The sequence below is a fragment of the Chrysemys picta genome, chromosome 13 (genome assembly GCF_011386835.1).
Source record: "Chrysemys picta bellii isolate R12L10 chromosome 13, ASM1138683v2, whole genome shotgun sequence".
NCBI lineage: Eukaryota > Metazoa > Chordata > Testudines > Emydidae > Chrysemys > Chrysemys picta.
In genome coordinates, this window is record NC_088803.1 from 2,182,491 (window position 1) to 2,204,886 (window position 22,396).

The 22,396-nt window shown below is 47.6% G+C and overlaps 1 long non-coding RNA gene across 1 annotated transcript; it reads right to left on the reverse strand.

Annotated features, from left to right (window-relative positions):
- Positions 1 to 1,848: 1,848 nt before the first annotated feature.
- On the reverse strand, positions 1,849 to 7,539 carry LOC135975394 (uncharacterized). Its single transcript, XR_010592424.1, has 3 exons — positions 6,555 to 7,539; positions 6,217 to 6,440; positions 1,849 to 5,249 (listed from the first exon to the last, which is right to left on the reverse strand). It is a non-coding gene; the product is annotated as an uncharacterized LOC135975394 (long non-coding RNA).
- Positions 7,540 to 22,396: the final 14,857 nt, after the last annotated feature.

Consider the following 22,396-nt stretch of genomic DNA (forward strand, 5'->3'; position numbering starts at 1 on the left):
TTGAGCTTCAATTTCCAGAGGAGCCTAAGGGTGGGAGATGCCTAACTTTGCATACGGAGTGTCTAAATCCCTTCTAGCTCTTTGAAAATTCCACCCTCTGAAGCCAACCTGGACAGTTGAAAACTGAATCCTGAGATTTATAGATTTCAAAGCCAGAAGGAACCATTAAAATAATCTAGTCTGACCTTCTGCATAGCAAAGTCTCTTCCTGGAACATTATTTGAATGATATAAATGACTTAAGAAGAGCCAGACTGGGTCAGACCAAAGGTCCATCTAGCCCAAAAGTCCATCTAGTATCCTGTCTCCCGACAGTGGCCAATGCCAGGTGCCCCAGAGGGAATGAATAGAACAGGGAATCACTGAGTGATCCATCCCCTGTCGCCGTTTCCCAGCTCCTGGCAAACAGAGGCCGGGGACACCATCCCTGCCCATCCTGGCTAATAGCCATTGATGGACCCATCCTCCATGAACTTATCTAGTTCTTTTTTGAACTCTGTTGTAGTCTTTGCCTTCACAACATCCTCTGGCAGAGCGCCACAGGTTAACTATGTGGTTGTGTGAAGAAATACTGCCTTTTGTTTGTTTTAAAACTGCCGTTTATTAATTTAATTGAGTAACCCCTAGTTCTTGTGTTATGAGAAGGAATAAATAACACTTCCTTATTTACTTTCTCCACACCAGTCATGATTTTAGAGACCTTTATCAAATCCCCCTTTAGTCATCTCTTTTCCATGCTGAAAAATCAGCACAGGCCAGAGAACCTCACCCAGCGATTCCCATGTCAAACCCATAACTTGTGGTCGAGTTAGAGCACATGATGAACCGAGAGACAGCAGAATTTCATGGGGATGGGGCTGACGGTTATTTTGTAGTCATCCTAATGCAAATGTGAGTTCCTGTTTCTCTATTAAAGACTGGCTGGAACAGTTTCTTTCTGAAGAAGGCTACCCACTGCTATTACCTTCTCCCTCTGCCAAATATTTTGCTGTTATTCGTATGCACCACGATGTGAACCTTCATTTGTCTCTCCATACTGCTGAGCTGCGTTGGGGGTACGTAGAGTTGTCTGGCACCTGGAGAAAAGTCTCTTCCAGGCAAATGATTTGAATGATATAAATGATTTATGAACTACAACACCTGAGTGGCGACAGCACCTTGAGCTCCTCTAGGGTCTTCAAGGGTACGTCTACACAGCATTTTGGAGTAAGCCTTCCAGTCTGGATCCACAAACAGCCTGGGGGAGAGTGGGCTTCAAAGATTCAGCTCCGTCCCACGCTGCACCTACAAAGTGCTGTTTATGCAGCTATTTTTACAGAGCTAGTGTGAACCTGGCGAGTCCTAGTCTGTAGATCTGAGCTGGGACGCTCACTCCAAAATGCTGTGTAGATCGACCCTTAATGGATTTTCTTTAAGGAAACTTTTTTCTGGCTTTTTTCTAGCCACATAGTCACATGAACGAGCTATCCGTCCTTCTGCAGTCTCTCTCTGAAATCTTCTAAAATATCTATCTTGCTATCACTGCTTCTGCAGTGTCTGTCTACCTACAAAACATATCTTTATATCTTTAGCTATCCAGAGCCAAGTGTCCCTGATTCAACCAATTGCAGAAGTTAGAAGGCCGGGAGAGTCCCTGAAGCTGACTTGCAAGTTTTCAGGCTTCAATTTCACCAAATATTGGATGCAATGGGTCCGGCAAGCCGGTGAGATTGGACTGACCTGGATCGGAGAGGTCAGCACCAATGGGATATCAACGAACGTGCTGCAGTCTCTTCGGCCGCGGTTCAGTATCACGAGGGATAACACCAACAACATGGTTCACTTAGACATGAGGAACTTGCAGGCGGATGACAGTGCAACGTATTTCTGTGCTGCCCACTGTATCGCAGGCTCGTACAATAACCCAGAGGCTAATGTCACTCAATCCACAGCAGCATCCTCAGCATTAGAAGCAGGAACTTCTGTTATTGGGCCGTAAGCCTGGGCCAAGGAGCGTTGAGTCAATGGGAGTCTTTCCCTTGAGTTCATTGGTCCCTGACTCAGATCCATTATGTTCGTAGATTTTTAAGGCCAGAAGGAACCATTAGTTCATCCAGTCTGATCTTCTCCATAACCCAGGCCAAAGAATTTCATCCAATTGCCTCTGGACTGAGCCCAGTAATTTGTGTTTGACTAAAGTATCTTCCAGAAAGGCATCCTCTCTTGATCGGAAGACCTTGAGAGATGGAGAATCTGCCATTTCCTTGTTGCAAAAGTTAATCATCCTCCCTGTCAAAAATGTGGATTTCTACTTGGAATGTCTGGCTTTAAATTCCAGTCATTGGTTCTTATATCTTTATCCAGAATGTTAAAAAATCCCTTTAGCTCCTGATATTTTCTCCCCATGAATGTATTTAGCTTGAAACATCAGCAGTCTCTTACTACTCATAAAATTGATCCAGTGAACAGGGTACTGGAATATGAGTTGGCTTGGCAGAGTTCAATTTTTATTTTCCTATAATTTCAGATATCAATATTTATTTTAAGTTTTTTTTATTTTTATCTAAATTTTCACAGTTGGGGAATTGGACACATTCAATAATGGTAGATGTTGAGATTTCAAAAGTTAAAGTGTTAAACACAAATGGTCAACATCATGCCAAAATATACAATGTAAATATTCTTAAATCAAACTAAGTTCACAAGCAGCATTTCTCTTACTTTGTCTATCTGTAAATTTCAACTATTATCAATGGAAATATTTTTGGTCTGTGTGTGTACAGTGAAATCACATTTACTGATAAAAGTCTAATACTTCCAAACGTAGCTAGGAGGCAGGAGAATTGACATCTATTCTTGTCTCTGCCGTGCATGGGCTGTGTGATCTTGGGAAACTCATCGAAACGCATGGCAGGAAGGGACCTCTTGGGTCATTGGATCCAGTTCCTTCTCTCCCAGGCAATCCTGTCACATAACCTGGCTCATCAATTCATCAAGCTCCATCTTGAAACGACTTAGTTATTTTGGCCCCACTATTTCTAGTGGGAGGCTGGTCTAGACCCTCACCCCTTCAAAGGTTAGAATCTTTATTTGTAGCCAAAATGTGTCCGTGGTCAGTTTCTCTCCATTTGTTCTTTGTGCCAACATTATCCTTTAGCCTTAATAGTTCTTCTCCCTCCTCGGTGTTGACCCCCACCCCTTGATGTATTCATAAGCCACTGAACTTCTGTTTTCCCTCCCATCCCTTGTCTATTCAAAGCATAAACTCTTTGGGAAAGGGAATATCTATGTACATATTAGTGACAAACTACAGGGGGTCACATTTCTATTAGGCCCCTCGGTGCTACCATAATTCAAACTAATTCTGTGGGACAAAGCCACACCTTCTGTCCATGTGAATTATGCTAACATTTCCTTGGTGAAATCTACTATACCTCTATACCTCTTCCTATGGCCCTTGTTAGTTATTCACCAGGATTATGCAGTACCTACATGGGGGTCAGCCTCAGATGTTGAGAGGAGGGTGTAAGAACCACTCCGTAGGCAGATGTAGTATAATCTGTCACTAAGTAGGTCTCATCCTGGTGTCTAATAACTAGAGATTGGCTTCAACTCTGAAGCAAGAGGCTTAACAGCCCTTCCAGAGTTTCTGTTGCCATTAAGTCTGATCATTCTGGACACTTCTCTGCTTTAAGAGTTCAAGGTTGCAGTTTATGCACTGGTCTGAGAGCCAGGGGAATCCGGGTTCATTTACAAAACTCTAGTCTGACAGATACCATGCGTGGTCTTAGACGAATCATCTGTGCCTTGGCTTCACCCATCTGCTGAAGGGGGAGAGGAGTTGATATTTGCAGCACTGCCCCAAAGATCTCTTTGTGCAGGACAAAAGTGAAACGATACATTCCCTGAGCAGAAAATTTTGCTACATCACATCTAATCTAGTGCTTTCCAGAGTGCATCAGACAAACTCCACCCTGTCACGCTCTGTGACTTTTAAGGTTACACCATTACCCATATGCAAATGAGGTAGGGCCATTTCCTCTTTAAAGCCTCAGTGGGAACTGTCACCAGCAAAAGGAATTTGCTTCCTTTTCCTCCTCAGACGCTCTTTTATCCAAGCAACCATGACCCCTTTGCTAAGCTTCCTCTTCTTAGCAGCAATGTTATCAGGTAAGAATGAGCAAAGGCATCTTATGTTGTTTGGAGTCAGATTTTCAAAGCTGCCTAAAGGATTGGAACACTCCATTCCCATTCAAATTAGTGGGACTTGGCATTCAAATCCCCTAGGAGACATAGAAATAGGATTAGCAAAAGTAATAGTAGTGGAATTAGTATTAACTTTGACCTTACAGTTGATATTAGAACAGTAATATTTCAAAGAGCCAGATGAGACTGGTCTCTTGTGATAGACCCTGTACAAAGCGAGATGTAATCGCTGTTCTGAACTGCCTGGCTTTAGATTTTCAAAGCTGCCTGGGGGGTTGGCCCCACATTCCCATTTATATGAGTGGGAATTGGACAGCCGTATGCGCTACCTGGCTTTGAAAATCTCACCTTGACTAGACAAGGCAGACTAAGGGTGGGTATCTGGCAGGGTGGGGGGAAATGTGGGGCACCTAAAGGACTCATTAATTCTTGCTCTTTATCAGCAGGTGTCCGGTCCCAAATCCAGTTTGTCCAGTCTGGGGCAGAAATCAAAAAGCCTGGAGAGTCTATGAAGCTGACCTGTAAAGCGTCCGGCTACACGTTTAATGAGTACCGAATGAGCTGGGTCCGACAGGCTCCCGGGAAAGGACTGGAGTGGGTAGCATCCATCAGGACAGATACTTTTGAGACCTTCTATCCCCAAAATCTGAAAGGGCGAGTCACCATCAGCGTGGATATCCCCCGCAGCACAGCGTATTTGCAAATGAACGGCCTGAAATCTGAAGACACTGCTGTGTATTACTGTGCGAGACGCACAGTGAGAAAAGACACATCCCTGCCACTCATAAACCCCGACAGAACTGGCTCACTGTTGCTGACAGTGGTATCAAAAATGCAGTGCCCCCAAATGCCCTAATGTCACAGCAAATCTAGAGCCCTGATCCTGGAAACACTTACACACATGCTTACCTTTACTCACATGAGTAGTCACATGGGCTGGGCTTCTCTGTGGGAATTAAGGGAGTTAGGCACCCAAATCCTACTGAACTTCACAGGTAGTTAGGTGCCTAGTTCCCTTGGGTTCCTTTGCAGTTCCTAGCTCCTGAGTTCAATGGAACGATTCACCTGCACAAGGGAAAGTGTTGACACCTAAGGGCTAGATTCACAAAACCCCCATTCAGCTGCTGCCCAATCCTGTAGGCACCTAAGCTTCCCAGCGCCTGAATTCTCACTGTGAAGTTCACTCGGCCCCAGTGACAGGCTGGGATTGTGAAAGGAGGGTCAGGATACTGAGCACATAAATACCATTTATTTCAGGGTCTAACATCCCTAAGCTCCTTGGTGCTCCTAGCTTTGTGATCTCCCCCTCCACCTACGCAAAACCGGATGCACAGACGCAGAACCAAGGAGGTGTTGGGAAGAAGTTTCCCCTCGTGTGCAGAGTATTCTAGAACGGGCTGCAAGAGGGTCTCATGCACTTTCCTCTGAAGCAGCTGATGCTGGAGAAAACAGACTGAAGGAGATGGACCGTTGGGGTCTCCCATTTCTTGGGATGTTTCTCCTGAATTCTGTAACCCCTTTTGCCCCCCATCTAGTCCATCCTCAGGGTGCCTCAGAACTAGTCCATCTGTTCTTTACAACACAGGGCATTTGTAAGTCTTTCCAGCCAGAAGTGCAAAGATCAAAAATAAAGCTCAAATAAGGCAAGGAGCTCTAATATGACATGTTGGAATTCAATTAAGGTAGAGTAGATATTCTCTTTTCCCTCCACCAAGCACAATGACTAAGGGAGGTAGGTGCGCAAGTCCCATTGTAAGGCAATGGGAGTTGAGGGCCTAAAGCCCTGTACTCCCCTAGATCTCAAGAGTTGCTTTCTGTGCCAAAGGCGACCAAGCACCATGCAGAAGAACAGACGAGATGAGACGGAAGAGCAGTGGGATCACGTAACAGAAATAGTCGGGCTGACAAGCTGCACTGATGCACCAAGCCAGCCCTAGCTCTTCAGACTGCAGGGCTTTTAAGTCCACTGCACTGTCCACATGCAAATGAAGAAGGGGCATCGCCTGTTTAAAACCTCCGAGGAAAAACTCACCTGCAAAGGCAATTTGCTCTCTCTGGCTCCACAGAAGCTGGTGTTTGAGAACGGCAACCATGGCCCCTTTGCTCTGCTTCCTCTTCCTGCTAGCAACTCTAACAGGTGAACATGTCCAAAAAGATCTATGAATTTCTCACAAGCAGTATAATGTTATCAAAGCCCCATGCATTGGGCTCTGTGCAGACAGACAGAAACTGTTCTTGCCCTAAAAAGATTAAAATCTAAACAGACAAGGTAGATAAAGGGTGGGAGAAAGACAGGGTTACTATCAATATTTTACAAAGGGGTTTTTTGAATTACAAGGGGAAAGGTGGAGAAGTCAAACAGATGCTTACACATTCTTCCTGTTTATCCACAGGTGTCCAGTCCCAAATCCGGTTGGTTCAGTCTGGGGCAGAAATGAAAAAGCCTGGAGAGTCTGTGAAGCTCACCTGGAAAGCGTCCGGTTACACGTTTACTGACTACTCCATGAGCTGGGTCCGACAGGCTCCAGGGAAAGGCCTGGAGTGGGTAGCAACGATTTGGACAAATAATTTCAACACTTTCTACCCCGAGGCACTGAAAGGGCGAACCACCATCAGTGTGGACACCTCCATCAGCACAACGTATCTCCAGATGAACAGCCTGAAATCTGAAGACACCGCTGTGTATTACTGTGCAAGACACACAGTGAGAAAAACACATTCATGGCCATTCATAAACCCCCCTGAAAGAGGAAGTCATTGTTGACTGTGGCATCAAATATGCAGAGCTCTTAAAATGTCCTATTGTCACAGCAAAACTCAGCCCCCAATCCTGGACATACTCACACCCATGCTGACCTTTACTCACGTGTGTAGCCATATTGGCTGGGATTCTCAATGGGGTTTGAAAAGCCTGGTGTAAGAGTCATGGCCTCAGAGAGGTATTAAAAAAGGCACAGTTCCTGCAATATCCTATTCCCATGGACAATTTTAAAGAAAGTCACGTAGTTCCCCAAAAGGCTACACCCGGTAAACAGGGAATCTCCAGTTGGAATCGGAGGTTATATTACCTCTGTTATTGGCACTGGTGCGACAGCTGCTGGAATGCTGTGTCCACTTCCAGTGGCTGCAGGTCAAGAAGGACGTTGATAAATTGGAGACGGTTCAGAGAAGTGGCACCAGAACGATTAAAGGATTAGACAAACCTGCCTAACAGTGAGAAACTCCCAGAGCTCAATCTGTTTTATCTCAACAAAGAGAAGATTAAGAGGTGACTTGATCGCATTCCAAGTACCTAGATGGGGACGAGAAATTGGATAATGGGCTCTTCAATATAGCACAGGGTTTCTCAAACAGGGGTCACCGCTTGTGTAGGGAAAACGCCTGGGGGGCCGGGCCGGTTTGTTTACCTGCCACGTCCGCAGGTTCGGCCGATCGCGGCTCCCACTGGCTGCGGTTCGCTGCTCTGGGCCAATGGGGGCTGCGGGAAGTGGTGGCCAGCAAGTCCCTCGGCCCGTGCCGCTTCCAACAGCTCCCATTGGCCTGGAGCAGCAAACCAGGGCCAGTGGGAGCCGCGATCTGCCGGACCTGCAGATGGGGCAGGTAAACAAACTGGCCCGGCCCGCCAGCGGCTTTCCCTACACAAGCGGCAACCCCTGTTTGAGAAACCCTGGTATAGCAAACAAAGGTGTAACAGGATCCAACGCTGGAAGCTGAAGCTAGACAATGTCCAACTGGAAATAAGGTGATTTTTTAAATTGACATTGAGGTGAATTAACCATTGGAACAACTTATCAAGGGTCATGGTGGATTCTCCATCACTGGCAATTATCGTCTCTAGGATTCTATGTCTTTTAGAAAATAAATAAATGAAAAATCCAGCAAGGGAGATTTAGGTTAGATATCGGGGGGGCGGGGGACTTTCTAAGGCTAAGCATATCAAACTATCAGCATTGGAACCGGTTACTTAGGGAGATTGTGAATCCCCGTCACTGGAGGTTTTTAAGAACAGACGAGGAAAGCTTCCACTAGGGGTGGTCTAGGCATATCTAATTGTGCCCCGGTACAGGTGGGCGGCTATACGACCTCTTGAAGGCCCTCGTCCAGCCCCACCTTTCTAGGTTTCTCTGAATTTCTTGTGCTCTGTGACGGAAGCAGAAGGCAGTCAGAGTATTTCACTTCCTTTAGTGACTTTCTCCACTGGAGGATCCCATTAAGGTATTTGCATTGGACTGAATGACTGTGGAACCCCATATCTCTAGCACAGTGATACAGGCCGGTGACTTCGGGTTTCAGGCTGCTGATGTGCAAATGCACCAGGTTATTGGAAGCGACTCTGGAGATGGTGAATCGAGGTAATATGGGGTAACTGCATTAGCTATACTGGAGACCCACTCCAGTCCCTTCCCAGGAGCACGACGAATCCAACCCAGCCAGTTGTTACTGACGAAGAAGCCAGAGGCCTTACAGGACAGGTGTATAGCGTCTCCGGGCTTTTTCACATCCCCTCCAGACTCTACCAGCTGGGACTGGGACTGGGCACCTGGGGCAGGGGGAGGGGGAAACAAAGTGTTGGGAATCGCATCTGGAAGTTTCAAAGAGTAAAGTTAATAGAACTAGATACCCCACTCCCTAAGTCCCCTTCGATAAATACCAGTCAATATTCACATGAGCCCTGCTCCAAACCCCACTCAGACCAATGGAAGTCCTCCCCTTGCCTTTAGTGAACTTTGCACCAGGACTATAATGCACAATATTTCCAAACATCCCTAGAAAATGCAGGAACCCACAATACCTTTAAAGGCCACTAGACTGAAGAGACAATTCAGTCAAAATATGCTGTTGATGCTGGATAAAGCGCTCATGGTGTCTAGACATGAGCTGCCCAGACCCCTCCGTGTGTCCTAGCCCTGCAGGTGCACAGATATTAAAGGACTCTGGCAGGGCACTCAGGATATGAATTTGCAGGTCTTTTTATAAGCCATGTTTGAGCTCTAGCCCTCAAGCTGTCGTAGGTATTTATATTGTTCCCACACGTCGCCTCTGCTTAGACAAGTTAGATGTCCTCAAGTCAGCGGGCCAGATGAAATACACCATAGAATACTTAAGGAACTGGTCAAAGAGATCTTAGCCATTAACCATTATCTTTGAGAACTCGTGGAGGACAGGATTGATCCCAGAGGACTGGAAGAGGGCAAGTGATACCTATCAATAAAAAGCAGAATAAGGGAAACCGAAGAATTATAAACCACTAAACTTAACTTCTGTACTCAGAAAGAATGGAACAAATAATAAATTTGCAAGTACCTAGAAGATAAGGTGACAAGTAACAGTCAGTCATGTCAAACCCACCTCACATCCTCCTTTGACAGAGTAACAAGATTTGTGGATGGTGGGAGAGGGGGACGGGAATAGTAAATGTGGTATATCTGTTTCAGTAAGAAATGTGATACTGTCCCAGGCGGACTTCTCATAAGCCAATTAGGGAAATATACTCTGGGTGAACCTATTATAAGGTAGGTGCACAACTAGTTAGAAAATGTACTCAGATAGTAGTTATCAATGATTCACAGTCAAGCTGGAAGGGAATATCGAGTGGGGTCCCACAGGGATCTGTCCTGGGTTTGGTTCTATTCAATAGCTCCATAAATGACTTGGATAATGGCAGAGAGACTACATTATAAAGTTTGCAGATGATACCAATCTGGGAGGGGTTGCAAGCACTTTAGAGAACAGGATTAGAATTCAGAATGATCTTGTCAAACCAGAGAGATGGTCTGAAATACATAGGTTGCATCCACATAGTCTGCCTGTGTAGCTAAATCCGGCTGAGAAAGGCTCTGGCAGGGGGAAGTAGCAGTAAATTCCTTCATGACCCCAAATATCGGTCAGTTGGACCATGAGCACGTGGGCAAGACCCACCAGTCAGACACCTGGGAAAGAATTCTCTGTAGTAACTCAGAGCCCTCCCCGTCTAGTGTCTCATCACTGTCCATTGGGGATATTTGCTACCAGCAGTTGTAGAGGTGCCTGGAATGGCATGTGGCCAACTCATCATACCACCCCTTCCCCCCCATAAATTTATCAAGCTCAGTTGGGTTTTTTGCCCTCCCCACTTTTTAGTTTTAATTCTGGCTGAGATTTTCAAAGCCACCTAAAGGCATTTAGCTGCCTGGTTTATATTAGGAAGAAAGGCAGTTTGGGAAATCTTAACCTAAGTACACTGGAAACCTACTCCTATTGTTACTGCCTCTTCCCTCTCTCCTACCCCTTTGTTTGCTGCCTGGCTTGAAAGGCTTTTTGAACTGCCTCATGCAAATTAAGTAGGGCAACTTCTCTTTTTAAGAGACAGAGAACTTCACCTTCTCTGGCACACTCCAAGTACCCTACTTCGTGCTGCATATCTTCCTCTGTTCCATTCGATTTCTGATTCAAAAATATTATGATGTGTTTCATTTTTCTTTCCCTGCTGGGAGCTCTCTCGGGTAAAAACCTCAGAGGCACCTGGGATAAAGAAAGAAACAAATACAGCCAAAGGGAACACTAAGTTCAATCTTTGATTTTCCAGAGCCCGGAAGATGCTTTGCTGAATCCTGGCCTAGATGTTTAATATTTGCTATTTGCAGGTGTCTGGTCACAAATCCAGTTAATCCAGTCCGGAGCAGAACTGGAATTGTGCCGCCCCAAGCACATGCTTGGTCTGCTGGTGCCTAGAGCTGGTCCTGTGCAAAACGCGTCTCCACAGGAGCTGTTCAGTCACCTCCATTCCCACTCACACTGACTGACGCGGGGACATTTTGACCCTTGCAGAATTGAGCCTTTTAACACACTTGTGGGACAAACAATTACAGCCCCTCAGCTCCTCCCTGCCCCAACGCTGCGCTCCTGCAGCCTGTGCCGGTGGGCAGAGAAAGCCCAATCCACAGCCAGTGTGAATCCGCTCAGCTTTCCTGGAACCAACGGGCCAAGTGCTCTCGTGATGTAAACAGGTGTGACTTCACTGACGGGAATGGGCCAGATCCCATTCAGCATAAGTCAGCGTAGCCAGTTACCGTCAGAGGGCCGGCCATGCAGCCAGTGTCCATCGGCCAGAGCTCCTTTGAAGTCCAGGGGGCAGTGGGGAAATCAGCAGAACTGGATTCTTGCCAGTTTTCACCATTTGAAACACTTTTCTCAGCCTGACTTTGTGTTTTGACATATTTTGTTCGCACCACAACCCCCTTCTGACAACAAAAATGACTACATGACCCAGGAGGGGGACCAAAGCTTGAGTCTGCCGGAAACCAGCCGTGCTGGGCAGGGGGCAAAGCTGAAGCCCAAGTTCTTCAGGCCTGGGCAGGGGGGCTGTAATCTGAGCACCGCCGCTCAGGGCTAAAGCCGAAGCCTGAGCCCCGCCTCCCAAGGTAGTGGGGATTGGGCTACTGCTTCAGCCTTGGGATTTGGCCCTGGGCACCAGGAAGTCTAACACCAGTGCTGGCAACCCACTTTGGGGTCCCAAAACACAGTGTGAGAATCACTGAGTTAGATGCACAATTTGGGATTCCAGATCACTTTGGTGGCTTTTAAATTCTTAGCCTAAGTGGCCAACTACAAGGCAGGTTGGCATTCTTGGTAATACTTGACATGGTTTTGTTTTTCTGTCAATTGATAGGATGCACACAGACATTCCTACATACTCAATACATCGAACAGGACTCTCTACTTTGGAGGGCCAGGTCAGGACATTACAAGCATCTAGTCTCACCTCCAGTTTGTGGATAACACGTATCTATAACATCCTAAGACCTGCTCACTGACTGCTCATATCAAACCTCCTCATTGATTTCACACCTGTCCTTCTTAGTGTAGCAAGCTTACAGATAACAGGAGTGAAAGGTGCTTCGGAGAGAGATTTCTTGAGACTAGGCAGACGGATGGACTTTTTGTACTTCAGTAAAAATCCCTGTAAATAGTTCTAACACCAAATCAGCCTTCAGCTAAAAATCCCCCGTCCCCACTCCCATGGCTTAGAGGAGACAAAAATGACCAAGTTACATTAACCTAAAGGAAAAAGAGGAGGAAATATTTTCTCTGTTTATCAGATCCACATGGGGGCAGCAAAGTGTCATGTTCAATTATGAAACATTTTTTCCCAAAAACTGAACCCAGGAACACTCGTAGGGAAGGGAATTATTGTCCTCAGCACCGGAGGCTGGAAATTTGAAAGTCAGGGTTTGCTCACCCAAATCCCTTCCAAATCAGCAGAAATTGAGTACCCAGCCCTCCTTGGAGGTTTTGGAAATCACAGCCCACATACATATTTCACCAGTGAAGAGGGCTAGTGTTTATAGAGTCACTGATTCTATGTTATTTCAGTTTCATAGCCATTGGGAGTTACATTTTGATAGCCCAGTATTAGGCATCTTAACACACGAGTTTACCAATTATCTTTAAGCTCAAACTGAAGTCCCCCCGATGTCCAAGTGCTTTAGTGTTTTCCTGGATTGGGGGCCAATTTTTAATAATATGCTCTAGCGTCCTCCATGTCAGTGTCCCGCTAAACTCCAAGGTCAGCTATTTGTAAAGGCAGGCAAAGCTGAGGTTTAGTCAAATGATTTAGCAACACCCACATGCAAATGAAGTAGGAAACTGACTGATAAAGAGATCAAGTGACCCTCACCGAAGAGCTGCGGGCAGAGGAAGGGTTACTGCTTTGCAGCCCACCAGGTTGTTGTAGAGAATGAAAATGATCTGTCTGGGGGTCTTGTTCTTTTTAGCAGCTTTCTCAGGTGAGTGGATGAACCCACAGGTGTCCGGTTAGGACAGCTGGGCTAGGACAGGAAAGACGGTTTTAAGGCAAAGACGTAGCAGTGGGATTCAGGATTCTGAATTCGAAATCCTTGCTCTGAACAAATCACGGTGTGGAATTTTTAAGCCACCTAGTGGATTTGGATACTCAATTTTCATTAATCTTTAATGGGAAGTAGGTGTCAAAAGCCCTTCAACATGGGGATAACTGTACTTCCGTACTGCACAGGAGGGTGGTGTGAATAAATTAATTAGAAGATCAGAAACTGTTGTGAGGAGGATAACAGAAGGACTTGGATAAACCTGGGAAGAGGAGGAAAAGAATGGCATTAACTGGGTTTTTATTGTTGTTTATTGACAGGTGTCAGCTCCCAGATCCAGCTGACCCAGTCTGGGGCAGAAATCAAAAAGCCTGGAGAGTCTGTGAAGCTGACATGTAAAACCTCCGGCTACACCTTTACCAGCTATAACATGCACTGGGTACGGCAGGCTCCCGGGAAAGCACTGGAGTGGATCGGATATATCTATCCTGGTAGCGGTAGCACTAGCTATGCCCAGGCCTTCCAGGGGCGATTCACCATCACCAGGGACACCTCCATAACCACGGCCTATCTACAGCTGGGCAGCCTGAGAACCGATGACACAGCCACGTATTACTGTGCTAGAGACACAGTGACACAAACCACATCTACCACCATTCAAAAACCCTCCGTGAGAGAACCCCGGTCTCTGGAGAACACTGGAGCCTTTAGTCACTCTAGAGATCATTTGCCCATGTAAACATACAGGGGGTAATTCCTCTCCAAATTTATTAGGCTCCTAACTCACTTAAACATCATTGTCAGTAGATTTTTCTTCTGTCTCCTAAGTCACTTCTCAAAATATGAATTAGGGTTCCTGTGATACCGTCACCTGTCACAGAAACAGAACGGTCCTGGGTGAATGTCCTAAGCACCAGGCTATGGGGTATTTTGGGGAGGGGTCTTTCAATCTATCCCATTCAAGCTGTTCCACCGTGACTAAATTAATACTCATTTGGTCTGAAAGAGAATGGGATGTGCTGGGGGTGTCTGTACCGCAAATGTCACCCTCCTCTTGACGGTGGAAGAAGTGGGCTCAAATCCCTGCTCCCATATCAGGCCAGGGGAGGGGAAGGAATTAAACTGGCTCTACCGTGTCGTAGGCAAGTGCTCTAACCACTAGGTTAAAAGCTAAGGGAAGCAACAACAAATCCTTCTCTGGCACAAGGGGGGTTGGGTGTGTTTTTGTATGTAAACAGCTGGGGCACCTGACTCCAGGAAATGCCTGTGAATCCCAACTGGAGTTAGGCACCTAACTCCCTTGAACAGGTGGGACTTAGGACCCAACCGCTCCTCAGCATTTTCCAGGGGGTGGGTCAGGCAGCTCCCCACTCATTGTGCTGGCTTCTGCAGATCCCTCTATCAAGCCCCTAAGTCTCCTCTACACATGCATGTTACCTCTAGGGTAGCCCCCCCTGCCCATATGGGGATTTGCAGAGGATTTCTCCTCTCACACCCCCCTGGTAGCCCCTTCTCAGCCACAAGGGCCAGTCCCAGCCAGTGTCTTCACCAGGTTCTCTCACTGGGCCTCCTGGGTCTCAGCCCATCACACAACAGTTCAGCCCCCTTCCAGAGGGCAGCTCTGAACCAAAGGTCCTTGCTGCTGAGCTTCACTTCAGTCCCCTAGACTCCTCCTTCAGGGAGTCAATATGCCACTTAAACTAACCTTCCACCCCACCCATGGGCTTCTAGCTCACTCCCTGGTCCTCACAATCCCAACCTCAGGGATCCTTCCCTCAGTAGGGCCCCACCACAGGAGATCACCCCACTCCTGTACATCTGCTTTCTGGCCACAGCCTGTCCCAAACTAAGTAGACCTTCCTCCAGCAACTCTGCCTAGATCCCCGCCATGGCCCAGGCAGGTGGAGGTGCCTAACTCAGGGGGCGGGATTGTACTGGGTGGCAGAGTCTTAATGTTCGCAACTCCAGGCCTCAGCCTAGCTCCCCTTTATAGATCTAGCCCCTAAAGAGGGAGATAGGCTCTTACTGGGATTTTCAACTGTTTAATCCCATGTTCCTAAGTGATTTAGGAGCACACAGGTCCAACTGAAACTCACATCTCAACAGGAACTTTCACCCAAACCCCTACACTGATGTTAAACCTTTATGATTTCTGTGTGGATCCCGCATTCCCAATTCAAAGTGTGTCCTGCTTCAATCTTACTTTTACAAGGTGTGAATTCAACAGAGGATGTCGTTATTTCATTGTAAGTTTGTGTTTAGATCAGCCCTGGCTCCAGGGCTTTAACCACGAGCCCATCTAGTCCCTCTGTGTGCTTGATACACAATCCTGCAAATCCAGCCTTCTGTTTGAACCCTGAGTTCCTACAGATCCTTTCCAAACTACCTCCCCGCTTTCTTCAGCCCCACATCTATTTCTCTTCATTCATCACCATTATCAGGAGCAACTTCTCTGGCTTTCTTCTTTTCCTCCCAGCTCTCTCCGGGGTATTCTTCTTCCAGCAATTTATTCCCAAAAATAGAGTTAGAATGTATTTATTTTATGTCTGCCTTGGGTACTTTACTTTCATGTTTCTGTTTTTGCAGATTTCTAATGCGATGTAGGGCTGGCAAAGGACTCAAAAAACCAGGAGACTCCTTAAAACTCTCCTGCAAAGACTCTGGGTTCACTTTTAGCAGCTACTGGATGAAATGGGTACCTCAGGCTCCGGGGAATGGGCTGCAGTGGTTATCTGACATTAAGTAGGATTCAAGTGCAACGTACGATGCAGACTCAGTCAAAGGACAATTCACCATTTCCAGGGAGAATCCCAACACCCTGCTCTGTTTGCAAATGAGCAGATCAAAGACACTGCTCTGTATTCCTGGGCCAGAGACACAATGAGACGCAATCCATCCACAGTCAGACAAATATTCCCAGGCGCAGCACAGAGAGAGGTTTTCACTGGCTAACGTTAAGAATAAGATGTCCACGTTCCCTAAGGGAGTTAAATGCACAATTTGAGTTTCCAGCTCCATTAATTGGCTTTGAAATTCAGCCTAGGTGGCCAACTGCTAGGCAAGTTCTCATTGTTGGCTGTGCTTGTTATTGCTTTGTCTGTCTGTTAATTCAGACAGCAGAGAGAAAGACGTCTGTACACACAGAGCAAGCTGAACAGGACTTCTTTGAGTCACACGTTCTAAACCAAGAAACGAACATCTGTCCGAGCTCCTGCACCACACCCCTTCTGTGGGTTCAGATAAAACCTTCTTCCTCTGCTACTGTGACAAGGATGGCTCTGGGATCCTAACCTGCCAGACTACAGAGGTGACAGACACATTAACGAGAGGGAGAGGGAAAGAGATAATGTGACTTTTAGAGAGAGAGATTTTCCAGAGTTTAATATAAATCTCCAGAGTCACTTTCAAAATCTATATCACCATTTAAAGAAAAAAAAAAAAAACGATGGATGTTTTCTGGCTGACAAGACACAAAACACTCTCCAACATTAAATAAAGCTAAAGCAAGGTCCATGGCAGCAAACGTCATGTGTATGAATGGGGAGAAATATTTCATAAAAAGTGACCCTGGAAACACTCCTGAGGATTTCCTCCTCTGGTACATAAGATCGGGATTTTCAAAGCCAGGATTTGGTCACAAACCAAACCTGTGAGAAGATTGGAAAGTGAGAACCCAGCATTCCTAGGGGGTTCTGGAAATCACAGCTCACCTACACATTTCACCACAGAAGAGTGCTCATGTTCATAGCTTCGATTAGTGCATATTTTTGTCATATCCATAGGTTATTTCATTCTAGTCACCCAATATCATGCATCTTAACATTTGAGCTTCCCGTTTATCTCTAAACTCACACCGAAATCCCATTGATATCAGCATGGTTCCTGCTTTCCTGAATGGGGGCATGAATTCCATTGCAATGGCCCTAGGACGCCCCATCAGTCAGTCACCCTGGGTTCTGAGGTCATTTATTTGCCAAGGTCCGTGCAGCTGCGGTTTATTCAAATGCCTTAGCAATGACCACATGCAAATGAAGCAGAAAAACTTCCTGATAAAGGAGAGCGACTGATCCTCTCTGAAAATCTGCTGGGGCAGCCAGACAGTTTACGGTTGTTGCACCACACAAGGTGGTTGGGTAGAATTAAAATGACATGTCTGGGGTTCCTTGTCCTTTTGGCAGCGTTATCGGGTAAGTGGTGTACATGTACAAGCAGTGAGTTAGGACAGCAGGTGTAGCATGGGATGGGTTTATGGTTAAGATAGAATTATTGAGTTCCAGTCTTCTGTGTTTGAATCCTGTTTCTTTCACATGTGACTTGAAACCAGTCATTTAATGTGAAAAGTGACCTAAGGGATCTGGGTGCCAAATCCTTGTTGGTTTTACTGGGAGCTAGGTGTTGAAATCCCTTAGGCATTTAGAAAATCCCAGGCTGAATCTCAATGTGACTCAGTCTCCTATTGGTAAAATGTGTATAAGAGCACATTCCTACCTTGGCAGGGTGTTGTGTGGATAAATTCATAAGTACACAAGGAGCTCAGAGAATTCTATGGTTGGGGGAGCAATAGAAGGATAAATCTGGGAAGAGAAGGGAAAAAAGAGAGAAATTAATCATATTTTTTTTCCTTATTGTTACTCATTTACAGGTGTCAGCTCCCAGATCCAGCTGACCCAGTCTGGAGCAGAAATCAAGAAGCCTGGAGAGTCTGTGAAGGTGACATGTAAAACCTCCGGCTACACCTTTACCAGCTACAACATTGACTGGGTACGGCAGGCTCCCGGGAAAGGGCTGGAGTGGGTAGGATATATCGCCCCCAGTACAGGTAGCACTGGCTATGCCCAGGCCTTCCAGGGGCGATTCACCATCACCAGGGACACCTCCATAAGCACGGCCTATCTACAGCTGGGCAGCCTGAGAACCGATGACACAGCCACGTATTACTGTGCTAGGGACACAGTGACACAAACCACATCTACAGCCATTCAAAAACCCTCCGTGAGAGAATCCAAGTCTCCTGCTAACACTGGAACCCTCAGCCACCCTGGGCAATGGTTACCCCGGTGAACAGACCCTGGGTAATTATCCCCAAGTGACTTAGAGTCAGTGAAAGCTAATGGGATTTAGAACCTTAAGTGCCTAAATCACTTTTCACTTTGTTCCCGGGACACAGTCAAATTGAACTGGAGGAGAAGGGGAACAGAACAGTAACAGCCCTTGGAGAAGCTGGGTGTGCCAGGAAGAAGCTGTAGGAAACGTGTGCCCAGGGCTGGCTCTAGGCACCAGCAAACCAAGCACGCACTTGGGGCGGCACATTTTCAGGGGCATTCCGGCCACCCTTTTTTTTTTTTTCTGCTTGGGGCCGCAAAAGCCTAGAGCCGGCCCTGGCAGCAGCAGCACGTCCTGCACGGGGGACGCCCTGGGGCCGCTGCGGTTCATGTCGGGGAGCAGCGCCTGCACCTTGTGGCCAGGCGGGTGTAGGGAAGGATACTGCTCCGGTAGAAATGTGTTACTTACAGCGTACTGAGCATGCTCGGTTCATCTGCTGAAGCCTCTGCCCTTCCCCCTGCCCTTATACCCGTAGGATCTGCTGACTGCTTTTGACAGGGCTTAAAAAGTGGCAAAGGGGGCGAATCGGAGGGGGGGCAGGGTCTGAGCAGGGGGTGGAAATTGACTAGTCTGGGGGGTCAAGCAGCTGGAGGCAGCATTAGGGGAGGAGCTAAAGGGTAAAATCAGGAATGGGGGGAAGGAGGCGGAGTTAAGCCCAGGAGGGAGGCGCTGGCAGAGGGTGACAGAGGGCAAAACCCGTCACAGGCAGGGGCAGAGGGGGCAGCAGTTACCCCAGTGGCATTGAGACACCACTGCCTGGCAAAATAGCTTGTTGGGGCGGGGGGACAGAGGCTTTTTTATTTGAGCAAAGTGGCTTTTTTGTAACGTCACACGAACTGAGCATGCTCAGTAACAGCTGCTGAAGCCACTGCCCTTCCCCCTGCCCTTATTAGCTGTGAAATCTGCTGACTGCTATTTAGAGAGGTTAAAAAGGGGCAAAGGGGGCGAATCGGGGAAGGGGCAGGGTCTGAGCAGCAGGGCCGTCCTTAGCCATAGGCAGAACAGGCGACCGCAACCGCCTAGGGCACCAGGCTACCTGGGGGCACCGCTCTGCCCGGAGCCCGGACACACGGGAAGCAGTGGAGCATTTAACAGCAGGGCTGCTGGGTCCTACAGAGAGCCGAATGCAGCACAGTCTGAGGGAGGGGATTGGCTGCTGGGGTCTCTGGGAAGGGAAGGGGAGGGGTGGGGGAAGGAACTCACCTGGGAGTGTGACTCTTTCCCCCGGCGTGAGGTGAGGCAGGCTCGGCAGCTCTGGCACCGGTATCCTTTGTTGTCCCCAGGGCCGGCTCCAGGTCTTCTGCCGCCCCAAGCGGCAAAAAAAAAAAAAAAAGCCGCGGCAGCACGATTGCGCCATTCCACTCTTCGGTGACAATTGGGTGGCAGGTCCTTCGCTCCGAGAGGGACTGAGGGACCCGCCACCGAATTACTGCGCTGCAGACCCAGACATGCCGCCCCAATAGCGGCTGGAGTGCCGCCCTTTGGTATTGGCAGCCTCAAGGACCTGCTTCTTTAGCTGGTGCCTGGAGCCGGCCCTGTTTCCCACTTATATCTGTCATGCTTCCCCACTCCTTCACAATTCTGCAGTGCAATTTCCTTCGTTCCCCTTGCTTTTATCCATAATGGCTGTTCAGTAAAACCACTTTTCCCTGGCTGATGGAATTGATCTGCAAAGGGATTTATTAAATACAGCATTTGTCAGAGCAGTTTTTTTAAAAAATATGTAAACCCACTTGCTTTACTCAAAGGGAATATTTGTGCTTAGGCTTGTGCATCCAGTGTGCCTTCTTGGTGGCTAGTAAGAGGTAATAAGATCAGAATTATTCCTTTGAGGTCATGGATTAGTCCAGGAAAGGAGAGACGAATTAGGTGGCCCATGCTAGGAGATTCCCTATGCATCTACCAGAGCAGGGGAAGAGAAGAGATGGAGGGCAGGGAATAAGTCAGTTCAGCCTGCTTATGGAGCTACAGCAATAACTGCAGTTGTGTATCCAGTTGTGTATCCCCACTCTATCACTGAATTGTTTTCTTCCTAACCAGGAGTCAGATTCTATTCTATTCATGTTCTTAAAACAATGCCCATCCCTGACTTATGTGAGCCCTGGGGCCTTGACAATTTGTCCCTTATATGGACTAACCTCATTCCTTGGATTTAAGCAAGTTATGTTAAATGATCACATTAATTTACATTTTGATAAAACAGCCAAAGTTTTATGGGTGGGGTAAAACACCCTTAGGCTACCACTTTTTCACAGAGGCTTACAAACATGCTTTATTTGGTTATGTTGACTGAACTGTAAAACCCAGCTCAGCCCTTTGGCCCCCGCACCAGTCAGCTGACTCCTGGGACAAGGGACCAGGCTGGATCAGAGGTGCTGGAACAATTTTTATAGTGGGGTGCTGAGAGTCAGTGAACCAATCTGTAAACATAGGGGGGTGCGCACTTCAGCACCATGGGCTGGAATGGTGGTGGTGGAGGGTCTGGCTGGAGTCAGGGGACAAAGAGACTTGGCTGGGGCGGCGCATGACTACCATGATGGGGTGAGAGGCTGAAGATCCTCACTGGAGTGAGAGAAGATAGGAGCCCAAATGATTGGACAACAGTATACGATTCACATAAAATAGAATAAAAAATAGAAAAAATAATACATTTATAAAAAGTGCAAAATAAATTTAAAATAGTAATAATGAATAAAATACAAAAATATTAACAGACTTAAAAAAGTAAAATAATAAAAACTGAAAAATAAAAGAATTGTAAAATACATAAAAACCATAAAAGGGGAAATAAAATTAAAAAGAAACTTTATATATATATATATAAACAATAAAATAAAAAAGGAAATACAAGTAAAATATATTAAAAAGGTAAAAATATAACTATTAAGAAAAAACACACACACAAAAAGAAAGAAAAAAGAAGTACAATTGTAAAACCGAGGGTGAGAGTCCATGGGGCTTGTGCTCCTATATCATAGGTGAGGAGCTCTGGTGTGTGCCCCCGTGTCCCCCTCTCTGTCCCCCGTGTGGACAGGGCTAGACAGCAGTCTCACTCCGGCCATGCGGCCACCCCAGCCTGGGAGTGAGGGGCGGCACCCTCCGGACCCACAGACAAAGCCCGAGGGGAACCACTCCCATTTATACTTGCTGGACACAAGGCTCTTGCTCATGTTGTACAGGAGGCTAAGCGACTCCCCTGTTATACACTGAGCAATGAGGACTCCCTCCGTGTGGGGCAGAGGCGAGACCCTGCGCTCCAGGGACGAGGTAGCTGGTGGACAGACCCCGCCGGAGCGGGGAATGTCGGCAGGCGCCACTCTGCCTTGGACGGAGTCATCTCCACTTGAGCAAGCGAGACTCCCCGCAACCGCCAGGCACCTCTTCCGTCAGTGGACGGTGACCCTGACTCCGGGAGAGACCCCCAGGACAGCGAGAGAGAGAGATGGGGTGTCCCTCGGCTGGGCCCCCTGGGGCGAGATTCAGCCCAGCCGCAGCGGGGTACACAAGGTACTAGGTGGAGAGGGGAAGGAGAGAGAGAGCCAGGCTGGAGGCCTCCGGGCTCTGCTCCCCTCTCTGCACCAGCCTGAGTCCCCCCCACTCAGGGCTTTTCCCAGCGTGTACCCAGCTCACCCAACCTTGTGTCATGGGTCCGGGCCAAGCCTTCAGAATGAGCGGAGAGAAAAGGGCAACACTGCCTCTGCCCGGGCTGTGCAGAGAATCACCCCGCCCTTCTGGAACTACCTCTGGGGACCCAGCTGGGATTGTAGCTCATTGAGACTTCCAGAGCCTGGCCCCATTGCGGTCACTCCATGAGGGAGAACAGAAACACCTGCCTTTAAAATTCAACTGTATCTAGGGTGACCCCACCTGTATTTCAAGTTCCGTAATAGAGGACACTGCTGCGGGGGGAGGGGGGGAGCTCGAGGGGGTATTTTGGGGTGCTGGAGGGGGGGTGTACTGGGAGATGGTATTTGGGAGGTGCTGGACAGAGTATTTGGGGTGTGTAAGAGCAGGGGTGCCTCTCGGGACCGGGGGACCTCCCGCAGGCATAGGGTGACCAGATGTCCCGATTTTATAGGGACAGTCCCGATTTTTGGGTCTTTTTCTTATATAGGCTCCTATTACCCCCCACCCCTGTCCCGATTTTTCACGCTTGTCGTTTGGTCACCCTACGCAGGCATACTGCCGAAGGCAGCCCTGAGGGCGACCGGCGACAGCACCACAGGCAGGCGCTTGGTGTGCTGGGGCCTGGAGCCGCCCCTGGTTGTCCCCCATAACGTCCAT